General features: G+C 53.1%; 1 protein-coding gene and 1 pseudogene across 2 annotated transcripts in view; one reads left to right on the top strand and one right to left on the bottom strand.

Moving 5' to 3' along the window:
* Window positions 1-9,635: 9,635 nt before the first annotated feature.
* Window positions 9,636-10,226, bottom strand: LOC148755142 (large ribosomal subunit protein eL31 pseudogene; annotated as a pseudogene).
* Window positions 10,227-11,427: 1,201 nt separating this feature from the next.
* MYOM2 (myomesin 2) overlaps window positions 11,428-13,727 on the top strand; it is a 79,357-nt gene continuing 77,057 nt past the window's right edge. The window contains exon 1 of one of the 2 annotated variants that reach the window (XM_019737583.3): window positions 11,428-11,576. The gene's annotated coding sequence lies outside the window, so the exon portion shown is untranslated. Of the gene's footprint in view, window positions 11,577-11,936; window positions 12,059-13,727 lie in introns of those variants that run through there. The other variant, XM_019737582.3, reaches the window with a different exon arrangement.

Below are 13,727 nucleotides of genomic sequence, written 5' to 3'. Positions count from 1 at the left end.
CTGCAGGGGCCTCCGCCCTCCTCGTCCCACTGTGCCCAGGACAGCTGCTGCTCTCTGCTCTCCATGGCCCTGTCACCTTTCAAAGCCTCCCTTCTCTTCTCCATAGCATTTGTCACAACATGTCATTGTTCCGTTTACTTATAATCTTATTATTTACCAAGACGAGTGATTTAAAAACAGTTAACTGGGAATGAAATTGGTCTTACTGCATTGACCACAGGTCACCCCACGCACTTGTCATTTACTGTTGTTTAGGCCGTCCTGCTAGCCGTGAGTTCCTGCAGGACAGGCACTGTCCCTGTGGTTGTCACTGCTGAGTGCGGCGCTTGTCCTGTGGCTGGAGTGTCACCGGCAGAGAGCAGAGACTAATCTCGGGGGCTGAGGTGGCGGAGAAGTTTATGTCCCTTTCTGTGACAGGGCGACAGCTTTGTGTTCTGAGTCACAGGATGGGGCCGGGAGGCGATGTCCTTCCTGTAAGGACACCAGCTGGGCCCGCACATCCCTAGAGAAGGCAGCAGCTGCCGGCCATGACTGCTTAGCGTCCCATGGTGTGTGTGTGGGCACAAGTGATGCCAGGGCACAAGTGATGGGGCCCCAGGCTCTGCCCCATCACCACCCGTGTCTGAGTGAAGTGGGAGGGGCAGTGGAAGCCGGGGGGTGGCTGCCAGGCCGAGGGCAGCAGCTCCGCCCAGAGCCACCCGCTTGCTGCCCATAGCAGCTTTGTGTTGGCTTTTAAACGGCAGTAATGACTACTTGTGTTACCTGCCCACACAGCCACTGGAACTTCTGAGCTGCACAGGGGCCGGCACTGAACTGTCCTGTAGGCAGCTCATGCTTTCCCCACGTGCGGCTGTGGCCTGATGTGAGGACATCAGCTCGCTGGGACGCAGGGCGTGTTAGGTAGAAGTTAGAAAACGGAGGAGGAGGAGAGGTGGGAGGGGTCCGTGGTGCCTTCAGAAAAAGCTCGTAACCAGCTTTGGTGAACTGCCTCCAGCCACGACTGTGTTTTTACAATAACAGATGAGGAGGGGGGTCTGGAGCAAGATAAGGATCGAGGTCAACAGACCTCCACCCATCTTCGGAGGTCATGCATCACTTTTCCCACCAAATCAACATGTAACTCCCTCGCCCCACCCAGCAACCTGTAAGTCCTCGGTCAGGACGAGGGGAGCGGGGCCGAGGCCCCCCTCCCACCTCAGCTCGGCCCGTTCTCTTCCCTGAGAATGTATCACTAATAAACCCTGCTTGCATATGACACAGCTTGCTGACCTTGGATTCTTCATTGCATCAGCAAGAAGCACCGAGACTCCTGTGACATAGAGTCCATGCAGCCAGATAAGGAACATGGGCGTTTGTCACATGGAGTAAGGGGACAGCAACGTGCTGGCCCACACGCCTGGTGTGTTCTGAGCTGTGAGACCAGTGGGCGGCCATTGCTGTGAGCCAGCGACACCCACGGGCAAGTGTTCTCACGCTTTCCACACTCCGTACCCACCCACCCTCCTCTTCTGTCCCTAAGATGTCAGCACTGCCAACCCGCGTTTCTTACATCGGTCGTTATTTCTGGTTAGAAAAGGTGTCAGCTGTACTAGTCAGGATTCCAGAGCAACAGAAGCAATAGGATATCTATAGATCTTCCTAGAAAGAGATCTGTTATAAGGTATTTGCTCCCGTGACTGTGTGGCTGCAGGCCCAGGGACGGCAGAGGTGTCCTTCAAAGGACGGAGCCCCCACGGCTGATGGCGTACGTTCCAGCCGAGTCTGAGGACTAGAACCAGGAGTGAGGAGGGCAGACTGGGAACTCTCCCTTTTTTTCTATCCAGCTGCTCAGGTCGGATGAAGCCGACCCACATTAGGGAGACCCATTGACTTTACTCAGATCACTGATTCAAAGGCTAATCTCTCTGGAAATGCCCTCAAGGACACACAGGAAATAGTGTTTGCCCAGCTCTGTGGGCATCCCCAACCCAGTCAAGTTGACACTACCGTGACCCATCACAGAGGCAAATATATGCATATTTATTTAACAGGACAAAGCCCCCCTGAGAGGTGTGAGTTACCCAGGCAAGCACACCTGGTGGGTGACACCAGCTGGGGACCTGGCCCCTCAGCGATGGCCTTCACCGACCGCTACTGTTCTGTTTTGAAAACAGTTCTTATGTTGTTTCTTTTGCTTTTTACACGAAGTCCCCCTGTAAGTCTGCATGTCTGTGGAACCGCGCCTAATCTTAAGTGGGTGTAAGAGGGGTCTTGTTTTCTTTCCTCCTGTTTTGTCAAGTTCAATTGACCCTGGGTCCTTTTCCAGCTGTGCCTCTGGGTCTTGCAGAATCTGGGTGTGCCCAGCAGGGAGGGTGTGTGCTCAGTGAGAACCCATCTGGCTCCTGGTCTCTCCAAGGTTCCCTAAGAACCACGGAGACCCTGCCCAACACCACCATCTGCTGGGTGCATGCAGCATTACACTTTGGGACCAAATGTGAAGAACGTTTCAGGACGCCCAATTAGGGAAACATCAAAATATTTTAGATGACATTACAGCCACTATGACATAAATTAAGGCACGTAGAGTATTTTCAAAATCCTCGGGTGTACATTTAATATTATTTGAAGAGCATATGTACAACAAATGCTTGTCATTTAAATAACTGGCATGCATTTTTATTTTCAGATGTAGAGCGTGGCACGCCATGAGTTAAATTCCACGGTGACACATGCTATGTTAATTCTGTAACGCACCATAGGCCACTTTCCTGTCTGCCCACTGTGAGGTGCTGAGTCACTGTAACGAGTGAACAGAAGTGACTCCTGTGACCAACGGGGCGTACAGCCTTCTGGAAAACCCCAAATACCAGCCCAGAGTTCTTACAGACAGGCCAGAAAAGTTACATGTAGCATTTACAATATAAAAAACTATCAGTCTGAGAGGAAGGCTACATGAAATGTTAATAATGTTAATATTTAGTGACCCTGAGACTATTTCATATTTGGGTCGGGAGGTGATGCCTCTCCAGGTTTATACCACAGCGTGTTTGGGCTCCAGCTCTCGGCCAGGTCCCCCTCAGTCCCCCGGCCAGGTCCCCCTCGGTCCCCCGGCCAGGTCCCCCTCAGTCACCCGGCCAGGTCCCCCTCGGTCCCCTGGCCAGGTCCCCCTCGGTCACCCGGCCAGGTCCCCGTCGGTCACCCGACCAGATCCCCCTCGGTCACTGGCCAAGTCCCTCTCAGTCACCTGCCCTGCTCCAACCGGCTGTGGTGTGGGTCACCAGCCAATGGCAGTTTCTGTGATGACCTTGGTGCTGTCATACTGTGACCTCTGCACGGACGGGGTGGCAGTGTGAACACAGCACCATCTCAGTGCCCCTTGGCCAGCGGACAGCTGTGGTACTCGAAAGGCCCTGATGGTGTCCAGGGCCCAGGTCCTCTGCATTACACTCCCCATGTCACAGGCTCCTTTCATGGCATCTCTGGTCCTGACAGATTTTCAGAAACATGGATAATACTTTATCGGAACGGCCAGCTCTTAGCAGAGGGTCCGGTTCCCACACACACCCCATATTGTTAACCCATACTGAGCCAACACCTTCCCTTTAAAATTTCCAATCATGTTTAAAACTAAGTCATGAATCTCCCACTGGTGTGTTTCTGTGGCACCCTTCCCTCCTGGGGACATGCTCACACATGGTGGCCACCCTTTCATTTAGAAGCAGATCGTGGACACTGGAGGAAGCGGGTAGTTGAAAGAGCAAAAGACTCACGAAGTCACGTGGCTGAGGAGGCCGGCATGTGGTCCCTGTGGGTGTCTAGAGGCTGAACCAGAGCGAGGGTCTTTGGGGCCCCAGAGGGGGAGCTGTGGGCTGTGGGGGCCGTGGTGCGCGGAGTGGCCTGGACCAAAATGTGCATTGTCTGACCCCCCTCCAGCAGTGTGTGCGGGCTGTGTCCTCAGGTCCTCTCAGCACCTTTCACTACCTGCCTCGTGATGATGGCTGTGCGGTGGCACCTCGCTGTGGGTTTCATTCACGTGTCCCTGATGGCTAACACTGTGCGTATCGGTGTTACAGTTTGCCCGATAATGGCAAAAACAGAAGTCTCTGTTTTTGTTGTCTTGTTTCTCATAAATAGTTTTCATGTGCGTTTTTTTATGTTTGGCGACGAACTAGCCACTGTATTTGAAAATTACTGGTAGGGATAATTTTCCCTGCAGATGAGGTACTTTTTCCAGATTTTGTTTGCATTTCCTTTTGCTGGCATCTGGTGGGTGGGTGGGGTCCATTCGTGTGGGACTCCCTTGGACCAGGGTCGAGGCTGAGGTTCTCTGATGGTGCTGGGCATGGCCCCCGGCTCTGGTCTTGCTCCTAGCGCCGCCTCACCCTGAGGCACACCTCTGCAGTTCCTGGGGGACGTCACCTACTGGTTCTTCACCTTTCAGCGGTGGGATTTGTATTTCTGCCCTCGTAAGTGAGGCTGTCAAATGAGAGTTGTTTGTAACCAGCAAGAGCTGTCAAGGAAAAAGTTGTTTCTATAGTCACCTTCCAGGGTTTCGTTACTCCCTTCTGCGTCAGGCTGGTATTCCTTATGGAATCCGCGTCAGTTCTGTGTGTGGCAGTCAGGCTTCTTCAGAGAAACAGAGTCCACAGGATGTGAAACATAAAAGCAAAGTACAAACCAGGCCTAGAGAGAGGTCTGTTGTAAGGAATTGGCTCATATGATTGTGGGGCTTGGAAGCAAACCTGAAATCTGCAGGGCAGGCAGCAGGCTGGAGACCCAGGGAAGAGCTGCAGTTTGGATCCAGACGTGCTCTGCTGGCAGCCGTCCCTCCTCCTCAGGGACCGCAGTCTTTTTCTGTCAAGGCCTTCAACTGATTGGATGAGGCCCACCCCCCATGTGGAGGGCTGTCTGCTGCACTCAGAGCCCACCATTTAAGTGGTAGTCCCTTCTACACATACGTTCTCAACAGCATGCAGGCTGGCCTGTCACCAAACGTCTGGGTACCGGGCCCAGCCAAGCGGACACAAAATTAACCAGCACAGTGCACACACACACACACACACACACCCACACCCACACCTACACACCTTCAGATTTTTAAAAACTTACTTGTGGTGTTAGAGTTGTTACAAATAACTAACCTGCCATTCCTCCACTTGGAGATGTTTAAACTGTTTCTGGATAGATACAGGTGTTATCAGTATGACCAGCTGGAGGCAAGTTCAGATTAATGTAATTTTTTTTTCAAAATTGCAAAAGATTCTGGTAATACAATTATTTAAATTGTTTATAATGTTTTTCCTCTGTCCTATAAAGGGCTTTGGAATTTCTTCTTAAAGGAATTGATATTCATCTAAATTTAGGAAATTGACATTTTTCTAAGAAAATCTTAAAAGATTTCTCCTCCTCACAGGGGCAGAGGTGGTTCTGCTGGTTTGGTGCTCCATCTAGCGGACAGACGTGGAATACTCACTGTGGGAAGATTTCCGGAGCCCGAAGGTTCGCAGCGGCCCAGAGGCTGCAGGGGCAGTTCTGCAAGTGCAGCCTGGAGGCTCGCGAGAGCTCAGACATCTCTTAGAGAGTCTCGGAGCCGAAATTACCTTCACAGCACTGATGAGATTGGGGCTGTATTAACAACGTGAGTTTTGCTACCATATGATGGAATTTGCAAGGTCTGTGTAACTCAGTGAGCTGTTATTTTCCAAACGGCCGAGGCATGATGTCAGGAAGTCGCACATGCGTAAAACAGCCTTCCGAAGCTCAACGGGTTTTAACGTGCGGGGCGTGAGAAGCTCGTGGGCGTGGCTTAGCCACAGTCACTGGGTGACTTGCAGGATGCAAGCTTGGAAAGCCGGTGCTGTGCCGCTATTGGCTTTAGCACCGGATAGTCAGCTATGGATTGACAGGTGCACTTCGAGTAATGGCGGTGGACCCAGGATGACCTGCCAGGTGCCCATGTCAGCTGCCGTAGAACCCTGGGGAGGACAGTCCTGTGGTGGCCAGTCCCAGGGGACCATCTAGGTCAGCAGGAGCACAGGTGCCTGAGGAAGGGCAGGGGAGCAGCCCCCCCCCAGGAATGGGCCCCCCAGGAGCGGGCAGGTGTCTTTGTAGACTGGACCGGAGCTCAAAGCTTAGCTGTCTGAGGTGCGGGGCGCGTGCTGTCTGGACGGTGGCCTAACGCTGACAATCCTGCATCGCATCGTTATGCTGGCAGAAGAGCCACGGTTCTTGGTTGTATCTGGGGACGCACAGCTGTCCGTGGCATGACGTTCAGCTTGCCCAGGAATCCCCAGGGAAACCGGACACAGCATACTGGTGATTTCAAGTAAACCCGGGTCGCGTCCTGGGGCGATGCTGTGTTCCCTCGCCGTGTCTTGTTCAAGCACCTCAGAGCGAGTTTCTGGGCCCACATCTTGTCACGCTGCCCCATTCCCCCTGTGTTGTGCTCCTGGGAACGAGGAGACAACACAACTGTGGCGAGCAGTCAAACTGAGCAGCTCCGGATCCTAGCGACCGTTTCTGACCTCCATGCATTGAGAAGAGCTTGACCTCAGAGCCCGTTTGTGATGCCCCCTGTTGAGACGAGCGTCTCAGCGACCTGACCTATGTACACGCCACCCCATGACTCTCCCTGGCTGCGGGGATCCCTGCCCCCCCGCACAGGTTTGGACAAGTCATGTGCTGAACTGGATCCTGGCCTTGACCTTGACCTGGCTCCATCCACCCCCTGTGGGAACCAGCCCCTCCCTGGAGGCTAAATCACGAGGTCTAGAAACAAAGATTTTGAATTTTTGTTCAAACCCACTACATGGCATGTGACGTTGGCCATTTCTCCCCCTCTTTGGATCTCAATTTGCTCATTTGTAGGGTGCAGAGGGGGTCGGGGCAGGATGATAGCCAGGGTTCTGTCCTGTTCTGAGAGTACTTTGCAGGCTGGCCCTCATCCTATCTCGCTCTTTCCACCACACCCACCCTCTCCTGAACCTGGGACATGAGGACAGGGCCACCCCTGCCAGCTGCATGGGTTCTGTGCCTTCCATCCCTTTTATTGTGTGACAGCCACTGTTCTGTGAGCACGTGGCTGGGTGGCATTGTCAGTGAGTGCTTTCAGAATGGCATCCGCTCAGCATGTCCGGCCTATGTGCTGGTTCCTGTGTCCTGGATCTGGCTCTGAGCCAGGCAGCTGGTGACCCTGGTCGTGTGTGGTAATGCACCCTTCCCTAGGCACGGTCATTCCGGGCTGAAACCAGAGTGTCTCGGGGCTGAAACAAGGATCTTCTAATCCAACTCCCAAGGCCCAGGCAGCTGAAGAGACTCTGCCTGGGTCACGTAGCTTCTACACCAGGCGAACAAACGAGCGTGACACCAGGCCTGGAGCAGCGCCCTTGGCGACCAGCTCAGGCTTGGCCAGACCTCACTCTGCTTGTCATTATCTAAGGGATTCATAGAGATAAACTTCCTGTTAATTGGGGGCCCCATCTGTAAATGGAAACCTGTAAACAGAGCCTACAGGATAAAGCCACGCTGTCACATTTAATCAAAAGTGTATTTCTTGAGCTTTTATGGTGTGCAAAGCCCCGTTTAGTCCAGGTGAGGGACGGACCTGAACCAGCTGCCACCTCTGAACAAACCTTGGCACAGATGGTTTTGAAGGAAGGCACAGTGCGTTCAGTACTGACTCCGGCAGGCAGCTCTCAGTGTTGAAACGTAACTGTGACTGTTGTGTAAGGATCACATTAGTGTTTTGAATTTTGCCATGATGTAGAATTTTGTTTGCCTTCACAAACCGTAAATGACCTCGACCATAGCCTTTCCTCCTCTTATGTGGGTTGTCACATCCTCTGTGGGTCTCTTACCTGCTATGAACATTTTCATCCTCTAACTGGTCCAGGTGAACTCTGTGAGTCAGAGAGCACAGGTCTAACATCTGTGTGAGCTACGTGCCCTGGGCACATAGCCCCCACACCCTGCCTAAGTGATGGACCCGTGGAGGTCATGCCAAACATGCACACATGACACCTGCCAGGCACGCAGCTGCGATTTGCTGCCAGGTTTCCAAGGATAAGTGTGGATTTACAAAATATGGAAAAACTTTGGGCTCCATTACACATAGGTGGAGCAGTGCCCAAAATGCCAGTAGCCTAGCTGCTTTGAGTTCTGCAAGAACGTAACGTTCATTACACCCCATTTCTTGCTGATACTAAAGCAGGCTCACTCATGTGGCTTAGTCTCTTGGTGGGCAAGTATCTGTCAAGAGTATTTTATGTGCCGAGTTTTGAGCTGTGTCCTGGGACTGTCGGCCAAACACCCAGACACTTGCTGGAAGGAATGTGTGATTACAAGTCGAGAGGAGGGCTTACACATGAAGCATATTTGTCTTTATTTTAAGACATCAATGGCTTTAAAGAGTGTGGATGACTGAGCACTCTGCCTTCTGAGACGTTTGTGTGGGACACAGTTTGGGGAGTACAGGCAGAGGACCCGGAGACGTGTGGGGGGTCAGTATCCCAGGCAGGAGGCCGTCGGGCTTGCACTGGGGGAGAGCAATGGACCCGGAGAGGAGGGGCAGGCATGAGGGGCGCATGGGAGGAAGAAGGTTCAGAACACCTGGGGCCTGCGGGAGGCATCCGAGATTTCTGGCTTGTGCCGCTCATGGGGGAGGGGACGCGGACAGAAAGCGATGGGGAGAATTTAGTATTTGACGTGTTGAGTTGGAGGTTCTGTTTAATCCTCGAGCAGCTGCCTCGCTGGTGGCAGAGGCTGCCTGATGTGAGAGCCTAGCTCACCTCTGCAGGGTCCCCCACAGTGTGGATTGTTGTTGGGGGCCACAGATGAGAAGAATGCTTAGAGCGACAGCATGGGGAGGAATGTCACCAGTTAATGTGGCTGGAGGGGCTGGGGCCAGCCAAGGCCAGACACAGTGGAAAGAATGGGCCATGCAATCGCAGAGGCCAAGGGACGCACGTTCCAGGAAGGAGGGGTAGTCAACTGGACCAGGTGATGGTGCGAGGTGTAGAAACCTGAGAGGGGAGCATGTCCTTGGGTGTGAGGTCATGGGTGGCTTTGAGCTATTTTGGTGAGTGATGTGCTAGGAGTGGAAGGTCAGTTGGAATGGGCCACAGGGTTTGTGGAGAGTGAGGAGACGGGAAAATGTGACCATGCACACCTCTTCCAGAAGTTGAGCTGTGAAAGACAGATCAGTAGCTGTAGCAGAATGTGGGGCTGAGAAGGGGTTCTGGTTTTAGGTGAGGACAGACTTGGAGAACATTCGAACAAAGGTAGAGCGCTTGAGAATCAGTGATGGAGGGCAGAGGGTGAGGGCAGCTTGGGGACTGGGGGCCCAGGGTGGGGCCGAGCGGCCCTGGGAGAGGGGACAAGGGGAACCCAGGAGCAGGTGTGTGGCTGTGGTCATGGGACCCAAGGGGGTTTCTGTGCTTTGGCTTCCATTGGCTGATGGCATAGCACGCGTATGAAGTAACTTTGGGTGGAAGTGGGGACGTTGTGGGTGCCATGCTCTGAGTCCGCATGTCTGCAGACGTGTGTTCGCAGGCCCGTGGATGCCGTCCTGGTAGAAGGAGGGGGCTGCTTGGTGGGCGCCCTGGGGCTGCGTGTGGCAGGGCGGCCTCCTTAGTGCCGGCTCCCCTGGTCTCCGCTCACACCACCCTGGCTGGGGAGGGGGTCACCTTCGTTTTTGAGATTTGTGTGTGTGTGTGGATATAGAGTTTTTCTTTTTTCTTGTCAGTTTTATAATTTTATTCAGCAATCAGCAGTTAATTCTCATCCACATTAACTGTTTGTAGGTTTTTGAAAGTTGTGGCAGGTACGCAGGTAACCAACGCCTAGAGCTTATTTGGTGAGTCTTCGTCCCCATGACGCTTCCTGGACAGCCCCACGCGGCTGAGCTATGGGACAGTCCTTACTCCTCTGGCCTAGGCAGCTGTGTGCAGTCTGGCATCCACATGCACATCTGGGGTTCCCATCTCCTTCACGGCCATTCCTGCGTCGCTGTGAGTGCCCGCGGGGCACGCTTCTGAAGCCCACTCCACGGACGTGCTTATGAGCGTTGATGGCGTCTTCTCTGGTTACTACCTCGTTCGTGGCAGGACGGCGCTGCTTCTTGCCTCCTTTCTCTGCGGGAGCCATTCTGCCGGCCCATGAGGTGTGGGGGAGGGAAAGCAGCGTGGGAAGTACAACTTCTGGGGTGGCTGGAAGCAGGTGGAATGAGAGGCCAGGCTGTGGATGTAGGATTCTTTTTTCTCTTGCTGTCTTCTGGTTTGCATTATTTCTGATGAAAGTCTACTGTCGTTCTTCTCTTTGTTTCTTTGTACACAATATACCTTTTTTCTCTTCTTGCTTTGAAGCTTTCCTCTGAGTCATGGGTTTTAAGCACTTGGATTATGACGTGACTTGGTGTAGTTTTATTCATGTTGCTTCAGCTTGATGTTTATTGAGCTTCTTGTGCCTGTGGGTTTATAGTTTTCAACAAGTTTAGAAACGTGTTGGCAATTTCTCCCTGCTAATCTATATCCTGCCAGCGGCCTGCTATGACCAACTCCCAGTGCTGAGGGATCCAGGGTTTCTTAGAGGCTGCGTCCTAGGGTTGGGCTTCTGTGTCACAGGGGCAGGCTCGGAATTCTGAAACTTAAATGAGGGTGGGGAGCTGGTGGCCTCGGGGTTCCTTCAGGAGACTGTCCCTCCCAGGAGTGACGTTGTTTTCTCATGAGTGGTTGGGGTGGCGCCTGGACCGCTGAGATGCCATCTGATAGGAGACGGGGTATTGTAATGGTCCCTATGCGTTATGGGGACCTCATGAGGGCAGCATTGGTTTCCTTAAGGAGGGGACGCTGACAAACAGCTGTAACACGTCAGCTGCTGTGTTTATTTGCTACCCATTAGAATATGAAGGAGAATTAGACCCCAAATAAACATATTTAGTCCCCGAGTGAGGACGTTTGCAAGGGCCTTTCCGAGCAGTAAAGGAAATGGCCTTCACTCTGTGTCTGTGGTACTCAGCTCACACATTCATTATGTGTTTGGCTGGTCCCTGGCTACGTTCTGATAAACCAGATGTGGAACGTGGAGATTTTTAAGGCTCCCAGGCACTTCCCATAGATTGTATTCTCTAATTTTTACAAAATCCTGCAAGATGATTGTTACTACACATGTTTTCCAGATGGGAAACAGAGCCCCAAAGAAGTGGACCAGCTGGCCTCTTTGTGGAGAGCTGAGATGGGACACGTTCTCTGAAGTGTGAGATCGGGGTGCCCCCTGGGCCTGTCCTCTCGGGCGCAGGCACCAGGTTCCAACCACAGTCCTGTCAGTCCTGTTTTATTTATATTTGGACACATGCTGTGCAAAAAGATGGGAACACTGCAGTTATCTGGGTGGCTCGATGCAGTGTTCGTCTGCGGTCGTAACTATAAATAAGGCGTGATTTGCCGACCACGCATGGTCCTCTTTTAGGCAGGCAGTCGTGACCCCAGGATGAAACCAAGAGAAAGCCTGAGTGAGCGGTTTTTTGAAATTTAAAAGCCATCAAGCACCAGCTGCAGAGGCCCCTCCCCTCCTCATGGCCAGCGGCTCTCTCGCTGACAAAGGTAAAATGCTGACTACATCCCGTTGTGGCTTAGGGCTCCTCTGGAAATGTCAGTGTATGTGCCAGGGGACCTGTGGCTCAAAGGATTGAAAATAAGTCTGGGAATTGGCGTGTAAAAGTTAAAATGCATTGAAGTGTCATATCCTGCCCTCCTTTTCTGGGTTGGTAGCTGAATCGTCACACAGTTTCCCGGGCAAAGGAAAATGCACTTTGTGATTCAGGACAGATACTTGTCACTTCTGAGTTTTTCCAATTGGAATGAGAGTTTTTTCCTCTTCAGATCAGGCTGGTGATTTACAATGCGGGGATCAGTTTGGGGTGAGCAGTCCCGTGTGTCTATATATAGCTCCTTCTTGGCCATAGATGGGAGGGCGGGGCAGGCGTGGAGGGGACGCGGCTTGGCTGTCCTCGGCCAGAGCCTGGAGGCCGGTGAGCTGAGCAGGCAGAGCCTCTCTCTTCTTTGCAGCTTTCCTTTCTCTCTGGGTAAGTTTCCTTTTCTTCTTTCCTTTACTAATTCGGGGCTTTGGAGGAAGGAACAGTGACGTCTGCAACAGCTGGTTGCACTCAGGCTTCTGGGTGGACCCATTTCAGGCCGAGGAAGAGTTCACCTGCACGCGCTGTGCTGCAGGGAGAAAAAGCAGACAATTAGATCTGAGCCTGTGCTTCGTGACGAGATCATAGGGTTTCCTCCGCTTCCCGCGGTCGTGGTCTTCCTGGTCCTACTGTCCCCACACCCCCGGCATCCCCGTGCCACAGCCTCGTCTCTGGCTGGCCCTCGGGTCCCGGGGCGGCGGACTGACATCTGCAATTTCCACGGGTCTCAGAATGAAAGGATTTGTGAGGAAAGTGCAGGTTTCAAAAGGTGTGAAATAAAATTGGAGTTTTTCTTAAGAAAAAAAGGAACTGGGGACATTTATTGTAGACGTAGACTACAGCATCTGGAAGGAAAACACTTCTGCTCGCCCACGTTTCCAGGGTTCCCGACAGAACTGCCTGTTCTCGTGGCTGTTCTCTGCTCTGTGCTCTGGTGCGAGGTCCCACCGACAGCCGAGCCCCTCCAGCTGCGCTCTTAGGACTCTGCTGCCAAACAGACAGTGAACTTGGGTCCCTGCCAGCTGGCCTGGGAGGGGGCAGCCAGGTCTGGGAGGGGGCAGCCAGGTCTGGGAGGGGGCAGATAGGTCTGGGAGGGGGCAGACAGGCAGGGGCGGGGGAGGCAGGTCTGGGAGGGGGCAGCCAGGTCTGGGAGGGGGGCAGCCAGGTCTGGGAGGGGGGCAGCCAGGTCTGGGAGGGGGCAGCCAGGTCTGGGAGGGGGCAGCCAGGTCTGGGAGGGGGCAGCCAGGTCTGGGAGGGGGCAGCCAGGCGGGGGAGGGGGCAGCCAGGTCTGGGAGGGGGCAGCCAGGCGGGGGTGGGGGAGGCAGGAGTGGCAGGTGCTGCCCTTCGGTTTCACGGTCCTTTCTTACTGAGGACGAGTCAGACAGGCCTTGAGGGGCAAGTGGACACAGGGGACTTGCAGAGGCTCTTCTATAAACCGAGCCTGGTTTACATTTGGGGCGAATGTGCACAAAGCTCTCATTGAATCAGGGACCATCACCTACATGCCTGCTCTTTACAAAAACCCCAAAGAAGGAGACTCTCAGCAAAATTTTATGGAGTGAAATATTTTTGTAACTGTTGATTTGTTTTTAATCCTCTCAATTTGTGAAACTGCCTGGGTTGTTGGCGAGCTCTGCTGTGCAGGAAGTCACACATTACTGGTTCTGATCTAACTCCATGTGCCTGAGTGGAGGGTGGGGAATGACTACACTCTTGGGTCCGTCCTGCCTGGGTCCCAAAGGTGGTCTGGGGAACACTTCAGAATTAGCCACCAGAAATTGGATGGCAAACCTTACTGGACTTAGCACGAACGATGGCTTTAACAGTTATTTTGTGCTGGTATCTTTACTTTGGGTGCTAAGTCGTTTGAAAGACCTTTGGGGAACGTGGTTCCCAGTGGGAACGAGCTGGGATAAGTCTTGGGAACCAAGAGCCTAGTCACTTGGGGAACAGGCCAACTGCAGGTGCCAAGGGATCCTTCCTGTTCCCTGGAAAAGCCTTAATTTGGGGTGGTCGTTGACTCTGACATCTTTCGCTGCACAATCCGTAATTTCTTTTA

This window comes from Rhinolophus sinicus, chromosome 16, assembly GCF_057876585.1.
Source record: "Rhinolophus sinicus isolate RSI-liver-muscle chromosome 16, RSI-T2T, whole genome shotgun sequence".
NCBI classification, from domain to species: domain Eukaryota; kingdom Metazoa; phylum Chordata; class Mammalia; order Chiroptera; family Rhinolophidae; genus Rhinolophus; species Rhinolophus sinicus.
Note: the sequence above shows the minus strand (reverse complement) of the source record. Positions and strands in the feature narration are given on the sequence as shown.